This window comes from Ostrea edulis, chromosome 8 (genome assembly GCF_947568905.1).
Source record: "Ostrea edulis chromosome 8, xbOstEdul1.1, whole genome shotgun sequence".
Taxonomy (NCBI): Eukaryota; Metazoa; Mollusca; class Bivalvia; order Ostreida; family Ostreidae; genus Ostrea; species Ostrea edulis.
This window is the reverse complement of record NC_079171.1, coordinates 50895712-50901422: the sequence shown is the minus strand read 5'-3', so window position 1 is coordinate 50901422 and position 5711 is coordinate 50895712.

Genomic DNA, 5711 nt, shown 5'->3' with positions numbered 1-5711 from the left:
GCTGTCTAATTACTTATCATTAAGTTGTGACAATTTTTTCCCCCTGTTTCAATGTTGAGTTGTTGTTTTAAGATTGCTTTGTATTGATGGCCCGTTTGATTTTCTTCAGTTCAGTTTAAAAGAAAGTGGCACGAACCAGAGCCACCTCTCAGGACATTCACAAAAAATAGACAGCAAACAAAAGTTAACCCATTGTGAAGGTGTTGGGTAAAAGGCAATGCAATAAGTAAAGGGTATATAACTTAAAACTTATGACGGAAACCACGAGAAAGGTACAGGATAAATAGAAATGGTACAGATACTGTATGTTTAAAAAAAAAAGACAGAACATGATGTGACAAAAGCTTCTCTGCTGAACAGGATTTGCAGACCACATTACTGATCCTGTTTAACGCATTTAAGGTGGGTCCTTAGTCCTGGATTGTTGGGGTTTAGGTAGCATTTTTTTTGTTTGGAATCAATAAATTAACATTCTGAGTAATGAAAAATGGCAAAACTGTTAAGGATTTCCATATCAATTTTCTTTACAGACACTACTGAAGTCATGTACCCCTATGTAGATTTTTATGAAATTCATTGGGAAGAGTTTTTTGTTGTAATTTTAAAATAAAAACAACAAAATATTTTTAAATTGCATTTATTTGTCAGGAAACATGTCAATAACTAAAACACATGTCATTTTCAATATGTTCATCAAGTTTTAAAATAATATGTGCAAAATTATTTAATTAGCGTTATTCTCCAAAATGTTAAAACACAAACAAATGTGGACACATTTTCCTTATAGCATGGTTTACATATTATTGTTTCTGTTTATTTTAGTAGATGTGCATCTGTTATAGTTATTTATGAAAAAAATCCATACCTTTCCTTAATAATTTCAAATCTATAGTTCCAGAGTATGTATACCCCCATAAAAAAACGAAGATTGGCACCATACAGTTGAGCTATTCAATTCACTCATGGATTAAAATTTTATGTAATTTCATGAAAAGACACAGATAAATGATTCCTTATCACCTTTGTAAAATGTTTGTGAAAAATAAAGGAAATATATCGCATTATGGACTTGAAAAATAATTTAATGAAAACAGAATTATTGTCCTTGGATTCAATAGTTTGAAACATATCAAATATAACTAAAACTTTTGAAATATTTTATGGCTAACAAGATTGTTTACAATCACTATTGAAAAAGACTCCAACAAAATTTATGTTCCAGTCATTAAATCATTGACTTTGCAAAATCTTATGACGTCACAGGAGTGTGGAACTACGTTAACAAGATTCTTTTACAGCACATAACTTTAGGTGTAACACCCCCCCCCCCCCCCCCCCGAAAAAACCCCACTCATATTTTGTGTAATGCTATTGTCCACTTTTATCCCTGGACATACCAGAGGACCGTTGGATCATATCTAGGAGGAGTAAGCATCCCCTGTCGACCGGTCACACCCGCCCTATATCGAGATAGGTTTTCTTTAGATACCCATGTAAAACTTTGATCCCCTATTATGGTCCCACCCTAACCCCAGGGATTATGATTTGAACAAATTTGAATATGCACTACTTGTTGATGTTTGTATGACTGATAATGGCCCTGCTGTTGTTGAGAAAAAGAGTTTTCCTACACAATCCCATGTAAAACTTTGATCCCCTATTGTTGCCAGTTTGAAGAAACTAGAACGGAACGGTTCTTATCGGGAACGGTTTATATAGTGTAGCGGTATGCTTCAGGATCGGTACCGTACCTATACAGGATTAAAAAACTTCACAGAAATCCTTACAGAGATCCATTGCTTGATTTAGTATGTGTTCTACCAAGTCCTTATATGTGCCTTGGATGGGGTAACTGACAAATGTAATTGGAATTAAAGTAAATTTGGAATTGGAAAACTTTTTTTCAAATTAACATCAAAATTATGAGTTTTGTGCACATTATATGGCCTTTCCGTATGGTAAATTAAAAGCCTGGCTTGCTGACATAAAAAGACAGCGACTTCGTCAATAGAAATAGAACACGGATTTATTCATATCTTGTGATCAGTCATCCTAATAATGACGTTGTTCAACACTTTTCTAATTCTACGCAGAAATACTCTGAAGTTGACATTAAAAAGATACTAGAGTTTCGCACTGACAATATTAACGTAGACGTTGGTGTTCAGGTCCTCAATTCCTATGGACACGAATCATACTCCTTTGTTAGCTGATCTGTTTTTGTATTCTTTTGAAGAGTTTATTTAGAAGGTTCTACACGAGAAGAAAAATGTTTTTGCTCTGGCCTTCAACTCGACATCTAGATCTATCGATAACATTTTATGAATTAACATACTCATTTTCAATCATATGTTGATTCCATATATCCCAATGAACTCGAGATAAAAGACACCAATTCTGCCTCATAAGAATATAAAACAGGTCAGCTAACAAAGGAGCACAATTCATCTCTACATCTTCTCCAGGTACCTCGGACGCGTACGAAAACATATGGGGATCGACGTTTGGACAAGGCTGCATCGAGTCTCTGGAATTCTTTGCCTTTTGAACTCAGACAATGTACTTCCTTGCATCGATAAATAAATGGATGAACCTAAGCCAGGAGTTTGGTGTTTTGCTTGTGACAATCAGTATTAACCAACCCTGTTTCATTGGCGCCCACGCAAGAGCTGATATATACACTTGATATGTATCTTTTCGACCCTATAACAAACAAGAGGCCCAGGGGCCTTATAGGTCACCTGAGTATTATGTAACAACCTTCCAATGTTTGAATTAGGTTTGTGTTTAAATATAAGAATTTTACTTTTGGATGGAAGAAACATTGAATAGCTATGTGGTCAGCCCCGCCTTTGCACCAGAACCCCTGACCCAGGGGCCATAAATTTCAGTTTTGAAAGAAGCATCCTTGATCATCATTATCATACTATTAGTTTGTCTACTTAATACCCAGCAGCAGAGGAGAAGATTTTCAAAGAAATAAAATGCATTTTCACTATATGATCAATAGGGCCCCACCCTAATACCAGAACCCCTGACCCAGGGGCCATGAATTTCACATTTTGAAAGAGGCATCCTTGCTCATCATAACCATGCTATTGGTTTGTCTACTTAATACCCAAGGACAGAGAAGAAGATTTTCAAAGAAATAATGCATTTTCACTATATGACTTATAGAGCCCCACCCTAGCACCAGAACCCCTGATCCAGGTGCCATGAATTTCATAATTTTTAACAAGAGGTACTGTGAGCAATGCCCACTAAGAATACCCCCCCGCTTACCCCAATCTCCCAAAGGGTGTTGGTAATAGGTATAAACTACCTCTTTTCTGAGTGTTGCTACTTCGATGTCCAGCGCGCATGACCTTTGACCTTTTGACCCCAAATTCGATAGGGAACATCTTCATCCCATGGGTAGTCCATATGTATGATATGGTGACTGTAGGTGGAAAGGTTAACGCTTTAGAGCCCGGAAACCATATTGCTACTTCAATGTCCAGTGCGCGTGACCTTTGACCTTTTGACCCCAAAATCGATAGGGAACATTTTCATCCCATGGGTAGTCCATATGTATGATATGGTGACTGTAGGTGGAAAGGATAACGTTTTAGAGCCCGGAAACCATATTGCTACTTCAATGTCCAGTGCGCTTGACCTTTGACCTTTTGACCCCAAAATCGATAGGGATCATCTTCATCCCATGAGTAGTCCATATATATGATATGGTGACTGTAGGTGGAAAGGATAACGCTTTAGAGCCCGGAAACCATATTGCTACTTCAATGTCCAGTGCGCTTGACCTTTGACCTTTTGACCCCAAAATCGATAGGGAACATCTTCATCCTATGGGTAGTCCATATGTATGATATGGTGACTGTAGGTGGAAAGGATAACGCTTTAGAGCCCGGAAACCATATTGCTACTTCGATGTCCAGTGTGCTTGACCTTTGACCTTTTGAACCCAAAATCAATAGGGAACATCTTCATCCCATGGGTAGTCCATATATATGATATGGTGACGGTAGGTGGAAATGATAATGCTTTAGAGCCCGGAAACCATTGCGTCTATAGACGGACGGACGGACAACCCGATTCCAGTATACCCCCCCCCCCACAACTTGTTGCGGGGGGTATAAAGAGGCATCCTTGCTCATCATTACCATGCTATTAGTTTGTCTACTTAATACCCAGAGACAGAGAAGATTTTCAAAGAATTTCTACATTTTCACTATATGACCAATAGAGCCCCACCCTAACACAAGAACCCCTGCCCCAGGGGCCATGAATTTCACAATTTTGGTAAAAGGCTCAACTCTCATTATAATTATGCCCACAGCTTGGCTTCTTGATGTCCAGGAGTAAAGAAGAAGATTTTTTTAAAATTACACTCATTTTGATGGTTTTTGCCCCACCCCTCAGGCCCCAGGGGGGCAGGGACCACGAATTTCACAATTTTTGTTCCCCTCCACCCACAGATGCTATATGCCAAAATTGGTTGAAATTGGTTTAGGGGTTTCAGAGAAGAAGCTGAAAATGTTCAAATGTTAACGCACGACGCACGACGCACTACGAACGACGCACGACGAACGACGACGAACAAAAACAGATAGCAATAGGTCACCTGAATGAATTCAGGTGACCTAATAAAACATACATAAATATCGTTTCATAATAATGTACATTATATTTTCCATAAAATATCAGTCACAATGAAATGATTTGACATTAAGAATTTTATCCCTTAATCTAGAAAATCTAAATATGTACATTATGCTTACTTCTCACAATATTTCATTATGAGTACTATGAAACTAATAAATGTCATAATATATAATAGGCAATATTATAGGGTTATTGAACTTATATCGGTGAATATTGGCACGAGTTGGCTGTGAAAATGCACGAGCTTGCGAGTGCATTTTGACAGCCAACGAGTGCCAATATTCACCTATATAAGTTCAATAACCCTTTTATTATATAACTAAAGTATTTGGTTGTTAAGTTATATCCATTTTCACTCAAACTACTCCAAAATAGACGAGAATTCATCAATATTGCCAGTGTGCAATAACAGCATGCATTTCTTAACTGTTCAATATTTAACCCGTCATTAATGCATGAAGCCAACTGATTTTGTAAATGGGGACATCATAATTTATGTACAGTAAAACATAATGCTTAAGTAAATATCAAATACCGGCTCTGTCAAATTCGGAGGACCGTCGTCTGCCATTTTTGCTTGTTTACGTCGTTACGGTAACGTCAATATTGAACGCTCATACTCGGAATGTTTCGGGCGCATACAATTTACGCAATGCAAAGTTAGCGTTCAATAAATTCTCAGGATATTGAACGCTAACATTCTCTAGATTTTACGCAGATTTTATATTAGACTATTTATTAGCTATATAATAAATTCCATTACCTCTCTTTGGGAATGAAAGGTGAAGATAACGAACAGTGATCAATCTCAGTGACAATAATGTCACAGTATGAGACAACCCATAAAGTTTTTTGGGGCTTAATAATTAGCTATAATTCACAATTGTAACCCCTTACATTTGGTAAGGTAAATATTGAAAACTATTTACCGACTGATTTTAAGCTGACTCCGCAAAGGAAAATAATTCAAGTCACTGATTGATAGGAGCATAATCGTCATGATTCGATGTGTTTGCATAAGAAATATTTCATATACATAAATACACAAG